Below are 16,263 nucleotides of genomic sequence, written 5' to 3'. Positions count from 1 at the left end.
ACCTGGATAGACGACCAGTGTGCTATAGGTATCCTACAAACAAAACTCAGCTATACCCCTCTTACCCCCCTGCAGTAGGCGTGAGAGCATGCTGAGAACGGGAGCATATGTCATTTGCGCGAGACAGTCTCGCCCGCTGGTTTCTGCGCACTGAGTTTTCCTTGTCGGATGCCTCTAGCTCTTGAACCACGCGTCAAATACTGTACTTTCTTCGTCCGAGGATTGTATCCCTTTTCATGCGACTTAGTTCCTGGAGGTAGCGGCGTTTTATAGCAACACAACACATTTAAGTTTGACTCTTGGTTGCAATGTTAAGATTCAATCGCTGTTTTCTACAGTAAGCTGAATATTACATGCGCACAGACAAAATATTGCAGTCACGAAGAAGATTAGAGGTGTGGACTAAGTCGTGTAGAAGGGGGGGAGCAATTTTTTTACAGTCGATACGTCTATGTGAACTAAATAACTGTGCAACCAACCGTTCTCTTTTAATGTATTTTTAATTACTAATTCAGAAACCTTCCTATTATTATTAGCATATTGATAACAGCTATTACAGATTCGAAGAAAAAACTACTCTTATCTCTCATCCTTTTTTTCACGTCTTCCTTGTGAGCGTATGGAATCGAATTTTATGTATTCGATATGACACAACTTTCCATATTCAGTGATTTTGTAATGCTTCCTTTCTCTATTCTACCCTGGAGATGAAGTCGGTAAGGAGTTGAGAAACTTTCGTAGCCTTTCCATCCCCTAGGCAGTATCAGCTGCGATAAATGCTTAAATCTCAGAGGAAAGATTATTAAGTTTATTTTCTAGAATAAAATCCATGTCCTTTCAGGCTACAGCATATATACTACACATAACCTTGCATCATCATAATAATCACCATCAGCATCATTAAAACAACATAATAAATTGGGCCATATCTTCCACAGACTGTTAATGTTATTCTAATATTTCTGGATTTGGTTTCAATATTCATTTCAATTATAGTTTCGGAATTCGTTTCCGAGTGCAGCTGCAGATATTGCCATTTTGAAATTATGTCAATCTATGTAGCTATCCATTAGTTTTAACTGTTTGTCCCATGTGCTACTTCTGTTGTTTTCTCGCGAAAACTAAGAAAGCTCACCTTTTAATATCACAAAATCGAGCATACTACTACTACCACTACCACCACCACCACCACCACCAATCATAATACTCTTCATTGTGATTTCTTTCGTTTCGACTACCACACTCGTACTTGCATTTAGCTTCTCACTGGTTCTGATCATAATTATTATTAGTATGTGCACATAATTTGTGCAAGGAAGACTAAATACCTTACAACCAAAGAGGAAGGTGCTTCCTAAGTTTGTATATTACTTTTATAATAGGCTAATGCATGTAATTCAACTGATATAGAAGGTGTCCTATAAAGAAAGTAAAATTTAATTTCGTAATAAAATAATTCACTATTGAATAATTGAAAATATCGTATTTTCATTTAGCCAAAGAGTATTTACTGTGGCGGAACGTCTCACCTGCTTTTGTTGCGATTAGTTGTCATGGAGCTATGTTATTGTAAAACTATAACATGAAATAAGTACTGCTCTGGTTGTTTTGAGAATCTTATGGGTTACTACACGAAGGAACAACGAGTTCTTCTTGTGAAAACACATTATAGGTACTGAGAATTTTACTCAGAGACAGTTCGAAGACTCCGTGGAATTTTCGGTCGACAAAATGCGCCTAATCAGTCAACAGTTCAGAAATTGATTGAGAAATCCAAGAATATTTGATCGATTGATTTGTTCTCTGGAATAACAGTTGAACGTAAGATAGTCGTTTTTCCGTTTCCAGCAACAACTTAACAACTCATCTCCCTTCCGACAAACTGTTATTCCTCTCCAATACACTGCTCTCTAGAAACATTTGAATGTCGTTCTGCGCAAAGTTGTTATACTTGATCTAAAATATTTCATGTTCCGTATCTCAAATTCAATATTTTGTAGTTCTGTTCTTGTTACAGAGAGCGCCTCAATTATTGTGGCTTGAATTGGACGAATTGTATATGGAAGATTTTTTTACTTGGTTATTTAACGACACTGTATCAACTACTAGGTTATTTAGCGTCGATTGAATTGGTGATAGTAAGATGATATTTGGCGAGATAAGGCCAAGGATTCGCCATAGATTACCTGACATTTGTCTTACGATTGGGAAAAACCTCGGAAAAAACCCAACCAGGTAATCAGCCCAAGCGGGAATCGAACCCGTGCCCGAGCGCAATTCCGGATCTGCTGGCAAGTGCCTTAGCCGACAGAGCTACGCCGGTGGCTGATATGGAAAACACTAGATGATAATTTTGTATGTGGAATATGAACAGCGGCGCTGCGATCTTATGTTGTTCAGAGTCCGTGGATACTCAGAGTAGAGCAATCAGCTAGTTATTGTTATGCCATTTGAACACACTTTGAATAAGAACATTTAAATTAAAACTCAATTTAGGCCAGTGTCCGTGGCTCTTAAAATTAAAAATACTTAACTCTGATTTAGGCTACATTCATTTCCTATTCAACTGTATAGACTACGGCAAATAGCATGCCCTAGAATAACAATGGCCGATTTGTCGGCATTTCCGTTGCAAAAGATTGTGGTAACTTACTATGGATATCCACGGACTCTCGTACAGCACAGATGACGTAACAGCGGCGCGCTGTGCAGTACAAGCAACTGCCGTTCCACAGACAGAAGGTCGGGTAATATGTGATTCAACCGGACGGTGCAACCAGTCACACCACACGCGAAATAACTGATTTATTGAGGGAAGAATTTCTTCCCGGCTCATCTCAGGTAACGGTGACCAGAAGTGGTAAACGAAGTCTTGTGACTTGACACCATGTGACTACTTCCTTTCGGGATTTGTGAAATCTCATGTTTTTGGTAACAATCCACGAACAATTCCTGAACTCAAACAAAAGATTCCGCCTATCATTCTTTAAATCGAGCATCACCTGTGTGAAAAGGTTATTGAAAATTTTGTCGAAAGAGGAAGACTGTACCAGCAGAGTAGCGGGGGACAATTTTGTCTGATATAGTGTTTCACTATTGAACGCAGTAAGTTCACTTTATACTAAAATAAAAGTATCTCTAATTTTTGAATAATTATTTTATTATGAAATTAAATCTGTGTTATCTTTCGTGAGCTCTTTCGAATAGCCTAGAAATGAACGTTAGTAGGCCTAAATGAATCCTTGCAGTCCCTATCGCTTACTAGAAAATATTTCATTAGGTCCTATGCTTATTATGAACGCATATACCAAATTATCAGTGAAAGTTATGCATTTTAATTTCCGATTTGCATTTACAAGTTTTCGCATGTCTTAATCTAATGTATATTGCAATAACTGCTGTATATGTCATGCTTTACATAGCACAGGTCTGTTTCTGAAGTATTACATTGCTGCCTGTTGTCTACAATATGTAATAAAATAAAGGAAAATGTAGAGAATCAAGTCAAGAAGAGAATATAAGTTGGAATGAATCAATAGTAACTTATATTGAAATCACGGAAAATAAAATAAAGCGTATTTAAATAAACTTAACAAAAGAGAGGCGGGTTGAAATCTGTCCAGATTAAATTTATAAAAAGATCGTCAGTATAAAATTGGTCAGACTTCAAATCAAATTAAGTTATAGAATAGCAATTAAATAAAAAACAAATTCGATTGAACATTTAACCTGCAAGTCCAGATCAAGAAGAAATTAATAATGATATATACTCCAATAGAAGTAAAGAGCCGGGTCGACCATTTTAACTTTATGAGATCTAATTTTCTCTAAGGTTGCAAATATCACTATTATTTAGCTGATATTTTTCAGTAAAAAAGAATGAATTTTGACGGCCTTAAATCTAAAATAGAAGTACAATAAAAGTTATATGACTTAATGTACTGAACGACTTTTCTAACATAGAGAGTTACTGTAACGATATCGATTACACAAACAGTCAATTTTAGCCAATCAACAATACCTGGTGGCGTTGCGTAATAATATTGACCTATAGAAGTCGTACGACAGTGTTGCAAAATATGAAGTGAAGTACGGTATACTACGTAATGGAGGAAATATTGAGTTATCATTAAGGAAAATTGTGTAAGATATCGTCGGCTTTACAAGCAAAACACATTAAGTCAAAAATATTGCCTCTGGGAAAAATGTGTTTTGAAAGCTCTTAACGAAAATCAATCCATAAAATATTACTTTTAATAAGTTTTTTCTCTTTCTGTGTATATAATTTCGCAATTCCAAGATCATACACATACATTATGTACAGCCTAAACGACATTTCATATTTCCCCTTCTACTTGCCCTGAGTCCGTCAGTAACAGATCGGTAGCTGTTACCTCTTATAACTGCACTCCCCCCCGCCCCAAGTTGTACACACAAGAAAATAAAATATTAAATAAAGTACATAAGTGGATATAAAATACAGTGGCACAGATGTTTAACAATTACATATTAGAGTATATTTTAGTGTCGTTTTTTACAATATTTTCAACTAATAATTAATTAAAATAAGAGATGCTAGTTTGTATTATGAAGTCAGGGAGCGACACAGTGCAGATTGTCCCATTGTGTATGCTTAGAGTAGCAACTAGCGGTGAAGAAAACATTCATCTTCTCCTGTCAGTAGCTTTTTAATGTGCCAGTTGATATAAACAACAATAAAATGAAACACAAACGCTTAGTATAGATTTTCGAAATATAGATTACCGGTAAACATTTTCAACAATAAGAATTTTCACTATGTTCAAAGTCTGTTAGTCGAACGTTAGTAAGATAGACAGTAGCATCTTCCCCTTCACGGATGGTAAAGAGTGCAAGAAGAGGGGAAAACCTGTCAACCAAACTGAAATGGGGATTAGACCAGTGGTACTCACTAGAAGTTACAAGAGAGCCCAATATAAGAACAGTTCTGTCGGACAGCCGCACCAAATTTCACAGTATTCAAACTTGGTAACACGCAGCCTTATTACATTTATGGATAAACACATTCATTACTGATTAGTGTAATTAATTTTTATATTAATAGTTAACTGTTTTATATTATTATTTTTATTAATATTATTATTATCATTATCATTATCATTATCATTATTATTATTATTATTATTATTATTATTATTATTATTGCATAATTTTAGAAAGTTACACAATGCAGAGCTGCACGCATTGCATCCTTCACCTGACATAATTAGGAACATTGAATCCAGACGTTTAAGATGGGCAGGGCATGTAGCACGTATGGGCGAATCCAGAAATGCATATAGAGTGTTAGTTGGGTGGGCAGAGGGGAAAAGACCTTTGGGGATGCCGAGACGTAGATGGGAGGATAATATTAAAATGGATTTGAGGGAGGTGGGATATGATAGTAGAGACTGGATTAATCTTGCTCAGGATAGGGACCAATGGCGGGCTTATGTGATGGCAGCAATGAACCTCCGGGTTCCTTAAAAGCCAGTAAGTAAGTAAGTATGACATAATTTTAAGATAACTTACAGTTATGCAGACTACTGCTGTGAAGTTGAAAATCGAACTCTGCTACTCTCCTGCACAATTTTGTCAATACGACCAGGTTGATTTGTGACATATCCTCAGCGGGTTTTCCAATGGTGAGACGAGATCTATGTTTACCCTTGATGAACTTTATCTTGCTGAAAGTCATTTCACAAATATACGTTGATCCAAAAAGACACAACATTTTATATGCATGCACACGACACCAAGCTTTAGAACTGTTTTTCTGGAACTGTATTCCAGAACTCTAAAACTGAATTTGTTTTTCGTTTGTCTTGAAAAATACCTTCTACTTCTGAATCCTGCTGGAGATCAATAAGTTCATTTTTTAGATTTCTAATCTCAGGGCCAAAAATTGACAACCCAGTTACATCTGCTGCCATTTTTAATGTTTTTAGTTTTTCTGCTGTCAATATAGAATCTTCAGGATACTTGCTGTCAAAATTTGAATGCACTGTATTATAATGCCTATTAAGATTAAACCGTTTATAACCTCGAACTATGGGCAATGGTAAACTTTAGCGGTCCCTGCTTAGGTCGTTCTTGCACGCATGAAAATAACGAACGACCTAAGCAGGGACCGCTATAAAGTTTACCATTGCCGTCACTGGTAACTGATAATATAGAAATCATCCAATCTTTAGAGTCTTGTAGCAATATTCCTGTTGAATACTAGTATAATCAACTAAATCAGCATTTTAAGAAACAGGATCACTTATGAACTGGTGAAATCGAACAATATTCCTAGTCTGTGAACTGGTAATTACTACTTTACCCTTGTAGTTTCTAGAAACACAGACTTTGTAAAAATTTTATTTAATAAACTAATATTACTTCTGTGAAGACTAATATTATTAGTCCATGAGTTTTGACAAACATGCCCCTGGTCTTGATCGAGAAGGCATTGATATCAGTCTTCAGTTTGAACCCAGTCAGGGCTATATTTGCCAAGTTCGATCTCCGACTTCTAATTATTATTTTTGGCTACACCAGAGTCACATTCGCTTCCATTGAATAACCGTCTTCAGTTTGAACCCTGTCAGGGCTATAATTGCCTAGTTCGATCCCCGACATTTAATTATTATTTGAAGGGCTCACAACCAGAGTTGACCAAGTCCACCCGTGATCAGTTTGTAGATTAATACAATCTCGGATGAATAAAACTTAGATTTATCCATTGCCATAACAAACAAAGTCCATAACTCATTTGTTACTACACGGAGGACAGCATTTCCTATGGAAGGTGAATGAAGACTCAATATCTCAGAACTATTCCAGATGGATTTGGTCCACTCTGGTTGTGAACCCCTATGTAGGTATAATGAAAGCGCTGGAAAAATCTAAAAACATGTATAGAAAATGAACCTTTCACTTTAAATGTCAGTCCACAGTTGGAACCACTGACGGCTATATTTCCTCAGTTCGAGTCCCGAAATTTAATTATCCTTTATTATAGGTATAATACAATTGCCTGAAAAAAAAAGTATGCACAATTACTTTCTCACTTTAAACTTCAGTCCACAGTTTGGACTCAGTGACGGCTATATTTCTTTGAGTTCGAGCACCGAAAATTAATTATTTTTTTATTATAGATATAATACAATTTCTGGAAAAACCTCAAAAAAAAAGTATACAAAATTACCCTCTCACTTTAGACATCAGTCTACAGTTCTCAGTTCGAGACCCGAAATGTAATTAAATTTATTACATTACTAATTTTGACAACAGATTGGTTTGCTGATTTAAAATGGCTGTGTTATTACATAACTAATTTTGACAATAGCTTAGCTTGTTAATTTAAAATGGCTGTGTTATTACGTTAATAATAATTTAGACAACAGCGTGGCTTGTTGATTTTAAATGGCTATATTACTACATTACTGCAGTTGATAAAAGTTAATGTATCTCAATAATGAAAAATAATGAGGAGCAGATATCTGTTAAAATAATCTCTATAACTCAGTCATTGTTGAGCGGCGAGTTCTCGACCTTGTTTCAGGCAACTTTACAGGAAAAAACTGAACTGCGGTCATTTTTTATGATAGTACTGAGAACCTTCTGACAATTGTTGCATTACATCACATTCAACATAATGTACTTATTTCTGTGCTATTAAGCAAATTATGGTATTATTGCACACGATAAAGGAAGTATTGTGGTATATGCTACAATCAGCTAAATTATGGTATGCGTACCATAATTACGGTACGGTTGGCAGGACCCCATTCCGTTGCATTCCTCCCCACTTCGGTAATTAAAAGGCTCGCGCAAGAGACGATTGAAATGTTATTCTAGAGCTGTTCGTGCTAGAGTACACTTGTTTCGGAATGGACGCGGCTGATTTCTCCGGACAATTTGCAACTACGGAATTGGTAATTGCGTATTTGCAAAATCGTCGGATTATTGCTCAAAATGCACCAAACTGTAGCACCATTGGTTGTAATAGACCGATGACTTTGATAAAGCAGTCCAGTACAATTGATAGTGTTATATGGCGATGCCCAGCTCACAAGGGCTGCAAGAAGTCCATCAGGGACGGATCTTTCTTGAGTGGGCAGCATATCTCATTTAAGATCTTTCTAATGCTTGCATACTATTGGGCGTATTCTGTATCCGTCGGCATCGCAGCAGTAGAAGCTAAAGAGTCGAAGGTTACAGCGATCCAATGGTATCAACTTTTTAGAGATATCTGTTCCAGGTGGCTTGCACAAAATCCACTGAGATTAGGCGGTCCTGGTACAGTCGTACAGATTGACGAAAGCGTCATTGCTAAACCGAAGTACGGTGTCAGACATGTGTTTCGGGAGCGATTGGTTTTCGGAATGTACGACTGCCAGCGGTGACTTGTTTTCCTGGAATTTGTGCCAAACAGAACCCGGAATACTTTGCTGCCCATTATTGAAAGATCCGTTCTTCCTGGAACAGAAATTCATTCTGACGAGTGGGCAGCGTACAGAGCAATACCCGCGATTCCTGTGATTCCACCCTACAGGCATCTGACTGTGAACCATTCCGAAAATTTTGTGGCTCCATTGACAGGTGTACATACCAACAATGTGGAATTCTTCTGGAAAAATGTGAAGCAGAAGCTGAAGGAGATGTCCGGCACTTGTGACGCTCATCTCCCATCCTACATGGACGAGTTCATGTGGCGGCAGCTGAATGGGAAGAAGACACGGACTGCATTTGATAACTTGCTGGATCAAATTGCAGCTTTCTACCCTGTCTAATCCAGTGCAGCAGAAACAACGGCTCTTTTCAGAGCCAACATATAATATTAAAGAGCAGAGGATGAGAAGTGTGTAGTGATGTGTGTTACAGTCTCGTTGTGTATGCTATTTTTGACATTTTTCTTGAAAATCGTTCTTAATGCTATTAATAAATTATAACTTCAAATTTCGGGGCTACAAATCAGGAATAATGCCGTCACTGGGTTAAAATTATAGATTTAAAGGGCGAGATTCATTGTGTATACAAGTCTTTTAGATTTTTACAGCAATTGAATTACACCCCCAATAAAAGTAATTAATTTTCGGGGCCCGAACTCGCAAAATATAGTAGTCATTGGGTTCAAACTGTAAACTGGGATTTAAAGGGAGCGGTTCATTGTGTATACACTTTCTTTTAGATTTTTCGAGCAATTGTATTATTATACTTACTTACTGGCTTTTAAGGAACCCGGAGGTTCATTGCCGCCCTCACATAAGTCCGCTATTGGTCCCTATCCTGAGCAAGATTAATCCAGTCTCTACCATCATATCCCACCTCCCTCAAATCCATTTTAATATTATCTTCCCACCTACGTCTCGGCCTCCCCAAAGGTCTTTTTCCCTCCGGCCTCCCAACTAACACTCTATATGCATTTCTGGAACCACCCATACGTGCTACATGCCCTGCCCATCTCAAACGTCTGGATTTTATGTTCCTAATTATGTCAGGTGAAGTATACAATGCGTGCAGCTCTGCGTTGTCTAACTTTCTCCATTCTCCTGTAACTTCATCCCTCTTAGCCCCAAATATTTTCCTAAGAACCTTATTCTCAAACACCCTTAATCTATGTTCCTCTCTCAAAGTGAGAGTCCAAGTTTCACAACCATACAGAACAACCGGTAATATAACTGTTTTATAAATTCTAATTTTCAGATTTTTTGACAGAAGACTAGATGACAAAAGCTTCTCAGCGGAATAATAACAGGCATTTCCCATATTTATTCTGCGTTTAATTTCCTCCCGAGTGTCATTTATATTTGTTACTGTTGCTCCAAGATATTTGAATTTTTCCACCTCTTCGAAGGATAAATCTCCAATTTTTATAGTTCCATTTCGTACAATATTCTGGTCACGAGACATAATCATATACTTAATCTTTTCGGGATTTACTTCCAACCCTATCGCTTTACTTGCTTCAACTAGAATTTCCGCGTTTTCTCTAATCGTTTGTCGATTTTCTCCTAACATATTCACGTCATCCGCATAGACAAGAAGCTGATGTAACCCGTTCAATTTCAAACCCTCTGTGTTATCCTGAACTTTTCTAATGGCATATTCTAGAGCGAAGTTAAAAAGTAAAGTTGATAGTGCATCTCCCTGCTTTAGCCCGCAGTGAATTGGAAAAGCATCAGATACCTATATACCTATACCTATTATACCTATAATAAAGAATAATTTAATTTCGGGGTTCGAAGCGTCGACTGACATTTAAAAGAGAGGTTAAAATGACAGACGTTCATTGCGTTAAAATTGTAGATTTAAAGGGCGAGATTCATTGTGAATGCAAGTTTTTAGATTTTTACAGCAATTGAATTATACCCCCAATAAAAGTAATTAATTTTCGGGGCCCCGAACTCGGAAAATATAGCCGTCACGTGGTTCAAACTATAAACTGAGATTTAAAGGGAGAGGTTAATTCTGTATACACTTTATTTAGATTTTTCGAGCAATTGTATTATGCCTATAATAAAGAATAATTAAATTTCGGGGTTCGAACCGTCGACTGATATTTAAAAGAGAGGTTAAAGTGACAGACGTTCATTGTGTTAAAATGATAGATTTAAAGGGCGAGATTCATTGTGTATACAAGTTTTTAGATTTTTACAGCAATTGAATTATACCCCCAATAAATAAAAGTAATTAATTTTCGGGGCCCGAACTCGCAAATTATACCCGTCACTTGGTTCAAACTGTAAACTGAGATTTAAAGGGAGAAGTTAATTCTGTATACACTTTATTTAGATTTTTCGAGCAATTATATTATAGCTATCTATAATAAAGAATAATTTAATTTCGGGGTTCCAACCGTCGACTGACATTTAAAAGAGAGGTTAAAGTGACAGACGTTCATTGTGTAAATATATTCATAGACAATAATATAATTGCGGTTTTTGTGCGACTCTAGTGTCGGCTTCGTAAACTACACCGTCAATTGCATACATAAACCCGTCAGCCTTCTTTTATTGTGGCAGTGCTTTTGAATCCCGTTGTACTTGCATGCGTGCAAGAACGACCTAAGCAGGGACCGGAACTATGTAACGACATAAAACACACATGGCACTGTCTTCCTTTTTGGCAGAAATGAAAAAAATATCATGCTTCCAACTATCTTGCAAAAACTCTTCCTTTCACTTCCAGTTTTCTTTTGTTTCTTTTTGAAAAAAAAATCAGCCATTATTAAACACTGCACTGCAATAAAATTACCACTATCAATTAACTGTTCAACTGAATAGGAATATAACAGTAACCGAGTATACAGTCGCTTGTTCATAGAAACTAAGAAAAATGTATATTTCATTTTGCAAGCTTCCGACGACAATGAACAAATTCAAACGGTCTGCCAAACAAACGTACACCTCATCAAAACCAATAAGGCTGAACATAGAAATTTAATACATTGCATTGTTGAACACGTGCGCCACTGCACTGCACTGCTAGGAATGCTACAGGGATATCCAAAGTTTTGTAGAATTTCAATAAAGATATATTTATACTTAGAACTTAGATTTTAGAATTTAAATGTAGATGTAACTAAAGTAAAATTATTCCAAGAGCCACTTGCTGAATTCTATCGTATGCCTCAGAGCTCGTTTACACAGACCTCTGGGCTCCTTTCCACGGACACTGGGGCTATCTGTTATAAATCTCGGAGCTACCCGCCACAAATCTCGGGGCTACCCATTATAGACATCGGGACTACGCGTCACAGACCCCGGGCCTACGGACCTACCCATCACAGACATCAGTGCCTCTCCGTATTCAAGTTTGGCCGAAAAAAGTCTTAAATTTAACCATAATATAAATTAAAATAAAGTATGCAAGAGAGATTACGTCAAAGATAATTGAATATCGTTTTTGTTTAGCATTAAAAGTATAATTTATTTACCCCTTTCAGGCATGGATGACACAGGATGTTTTGTCATCTGTAACAAAGTGTGAGGACAAAAATTTATTTTTTTCATTTTAGTCGTCATCGTTTACAATGTACAGGACATATCATCATCATCATCGTCATCATCATTATCATCTTCATATGTGCACGATTCACGAAATCTGCAAAGTTTGGGCCTTTCACATTCAGACATTTCAGACAAATCGACAAAGAACTCATATTTCACTACATGCAGTCGGAAATTAACACAGTGAATACAAAAAATAATGCTCTTTATACAAGAGATAGTAAGAAATTAGCTTTCAGAAGAGTATAGGATGACGTAGACTATATATGACGGTACAATTCAAAGTAAAGGAGAGGAAATATTTACCATCGTAAAACGGAAGGGGGGTGGAACACAATCCCAAGGAACAATTAAATCGGCATACAACCGGAAATAATGGAACTATCGCCAGGGATATAAATATTCAGAATCTTTGCATGATCAAGTGAGATTACATGGACGAGATAAAACAGTGAACAGAAATGCCAATGCAATACAAAGAATAACATCTCGCTGGAGTTGCGCGCAACCCCTGTTACCATCGAAGAATTAGAAATGTGGCACTACATTTTTCGACGATTTCTTTGTAGTATACAATACGCCTAATAAATGAAGATTCGTTGTTTTAATGTGTACTATACTGCCACGAACTAAACTAAAATGCACTGAATGGAAGTAAGCTGTATACTAATGCTATAATCTACTAGTCCCTTCAGCCTGTGTTATCTGTCCATACTACGCAACACAAAATCTGCCTATTCTCGAACTAGGAAATGTACACACGGTTTCCTCAGCAGTCGCGTTCGATGTATAATATAACTGCATTTACCTGAGCGAAACCTGCTTCTTGAGGAGCGTTCTGTACAGTAGTGGCAAAAAAACCAGACCGACCATTGTAGCTCATTTCAGAGTCACAGATTCAAAGTTTGCTAGTCACAAAACACATACATTCCGTATAATTAATTGTAACAATGAAATTTATTGCATATGTTCGATTCTTACTGTCTTTTGTTTCCTTCAGTGCCTCAAACTTACAGACGAAAAAACTTTGACAGTTTTATTTCCATCTGGCATCAATATTACATTTCTACCTCTATTCGGCAAAGACAACTGCGTATTTTTACATTAAATAGCAGTACATATCTCTGGCTTCACTATCCATATTGAAATTACCACAGTTTGACACAATACACAGCACAGGATTCTTTTGCATCAGCTGCAAGGGTCGGTCCTGTTTTTTTTTTGCCACTACTGTACATAGATTAATAATTTTCATTTTATCCTATATAAAGCAGCTTGGGTAAAGGAACTGGCCACCCTACCCTATTATCTCCTGGCCTAGTTTCCTCATAAGTGGTGTCTTCTTGGTATCATTTGTGAGGTTCAGACTTGTCTTCGGACAGTTGACTGAACAGCAACACCAAAGCAACTTAAGGTATGTACACGCACAAAACGCAAAAAATGATGAAAAATTACAATTTTCAAAATATAACTATTTTAATAGAGAATTTTCTCCCCTTTAATTTGATATAAGAATTTTCGATTTATGCCTTACGGTTTTCCAGGTAAGTCCCATTTTCCAAAATTCTGCGTCATCAGTCACGGCCACTTCTACGAAGATCACTCCAAAAGCAATGCACAACAATTTTTAAAAATTATTTTTTATTCTAAACCTTTACAATTTATGGAGGTCATTTGAAAGGTGCGGGGATTATGTGGAAAAGTGACGTATTGTTTCTGAAGGATGTAGCCTATCTACATTCTACGAAAATAGCAAAGCTGTAGGATAAAAATTTAATTTTTAAATAAATATTGTGGATTACTTTTGGAGTGATCCTCGTAGCTGCCAATCCCCTTGTCCGGCATTGCTTGTAAAATAAACTTCTTTCTAGTCCCAAAATAGATGCATAGATATCAGGGCATGATCATTAGATTGAAAACACGTTTTTACATAATGAAGAAATTTATAATCTTTTACTGTTAGTCATAAAACTGTAAATTCGTGTGTCAGTGATGTTGTACGTCATTTTAATAAGAGTCCAAAAGTAGATATTAAAATTCTGAGGAGGATGGGCATAAGCCCTGGGATAAACATCATCGCGGGATTTGTTGCATCAATGGAAAATAAGGACAAAAATGCCAAAAAAAAAAAACATTCAACACTTGAAGTTAAAACAAGGAGGAGGTATTTGAGAGGCAGGAAGAAGCTGAAACTGGACTGACATGAAGCTGCTTAAGGGGTAACATATGATGATGGAGTCTTCTAGGCTCTGAAAGTTTGTGAATCATTTCCTGCAAATAGTAATTTTAGAATATTTAATTCTTTTAAGCATGATATCTCGGCCAAATATGGTGATACCAAGAAGATATTGGTATCATTTTGAAGCTTGAAATGTCCCCTAATGCCTGACAATGAGTAAAATAACATTAATATAGTTAATAATTATCTATTGATTTTTTACATGATTTATGCAACATAAGATATTAGTATAAATTACATATATGGTAATATTTAATTAATGTAAATGAAAATAAAAAATAGCTATATGTCAGGCATTAAAGAATAGTTTTAGCTATAAAACAGTGAAGAAACTGTGGCTCTATCTTAAAAACTACATGAGTATCATGTTTCAGTTTGTATGTGAAAATTGAACAAAATTTTTATAAAGAATTTAGACATAATTTCAAGGGATCTGTTCACTTCATGCTCTTTCTGGTACCATTCTCAATTGTATAAAAATTTTACAGAGCAAAATTATGCAAAACAAAATTTTTTGTATGTAAAGGAGTACATATAGTCTACCTTAAGACAAGAAAACGGAGCGTAGAACAAGATATAAATACTAAATATAGATGGAGAAGGATTGCATTTACATTTCTCCGCCATTAGTCGAATCGGAGCCCAAAGGATGTCAAGAAACTCTCATGTTAGAGCCACAGCGGACACACGTGTGTTTGATGATTATATAAACGCGTCGTATCTCTTTCATTACATCATCAGCGGAGCTTTCAAAAGAGAAATCCCTCCACGAACCCAAGTGAAGGGCGGACTGAGAGAAGACACGGCGAGGTCTTGGGGCCCCTAAACTCCCTTGGCCTGGCCTGAAGTGACCCCTGCGCGGCAATATACAGTCCCTAGCCTCTTCTAAGTGCACATCGTTTCAAAGGGTAATAGCTTTCTGGCGAAGCAATGGATTGAAGTACAGACGCAGTCACAAGTTTCGCCACTGCCAAATAAATAAAAGGTAACAAGCATTTACTCCTTCGCTGCACATTTCAACTTTGTCAGACGTTTAGATAATGTTTATTCTTCGATTCAGCTAAAATGGGATAGTGTTTACGGCACCAGTTTCAGGGATCTGAATTTGATTTCGATACGAAAGGAGAAGATCATCCCTCTTTTCCCTGAATTTAGTATAGACTACGTCTTTCTCTTTTTATGTCATTTTAAGGATTAGTCTTAAACCATGTGAGTAGAGCACGTGCCGCCACTTACCTTCGTTTACTAAGTGGATACAATATGTAGCCTATCCCAGCTCATATATTTTATTTGTAATATTTACTGATGCTGTGAAGATAAAATGTTGGCAGATCATGTATTTGTTCTTTTTAGTAGGTTATTTTACGACGCTTTATCAACAGCTTAGGTTATTTAGCGTCTGAATCAGATGAAGGTGATAATGCCGGTGAAATGAGTCAGGGGTCCAGCACCGAAAGTTACCCAGCATTTGCTCATCTTGGGTTGAGGGAAACCCCCGGAAAAAACTTCAACCACGTAACTTGCCCCGACCGGGAATCGAACCCGTGCCACCTGGTTTCGCGGCCAGACGCGCTGATCGTTACTCCACAGGTGTAGACGTATTTGTTCTCTAAGCTCTTCTGGCGCTAGGGGAATTTCATTTAAGTTAACCAAAACCATTCTCCTTTCTCTTAAATTTTCTAATGAGGACATTAACTAAATTTGTTTAATAGTATTGAGAGATTCATTATCCATTTCACACAATCACTTGTATAATACTACGTAATGTTATATTTTTTTTACTTCATTTCATTACTCTTCAATATACTTTCATCTCATGTTTCTCCGAAATCAAATTATACTTTATTTTTAAATGTATCATTGTTCCGTATTCTCTCCGCAATCATATTGTATTTTTAATTTAACCTCTGCTTTGTATTCTGGATCCTAGTGGTCAGCCGTAGATGTCTGCCAGATGTCCCAAATTGTAGAATTTGTTGTGTGTATATATACAGGGTGTTTAAAAAT

Source organism: Periplaneta americana, chromosome 8 (assembly GCF_040183065.1).
Source record: "Periplaneta americana isolate PAMFEO1 chromosome 8, P.americana_PAMFEO1_priV1, whole genome shotgun sequence".
NCBI classification, from domain to species: domain Eukaryota; kingdom Metazoa; phylum Arthropoda; class Insecta; order Blattodea; family Blattidae; genus Periplaneta; species Periplaneta americana.
Note: the sequence above shows the minus strand (reverse complement) of the source record.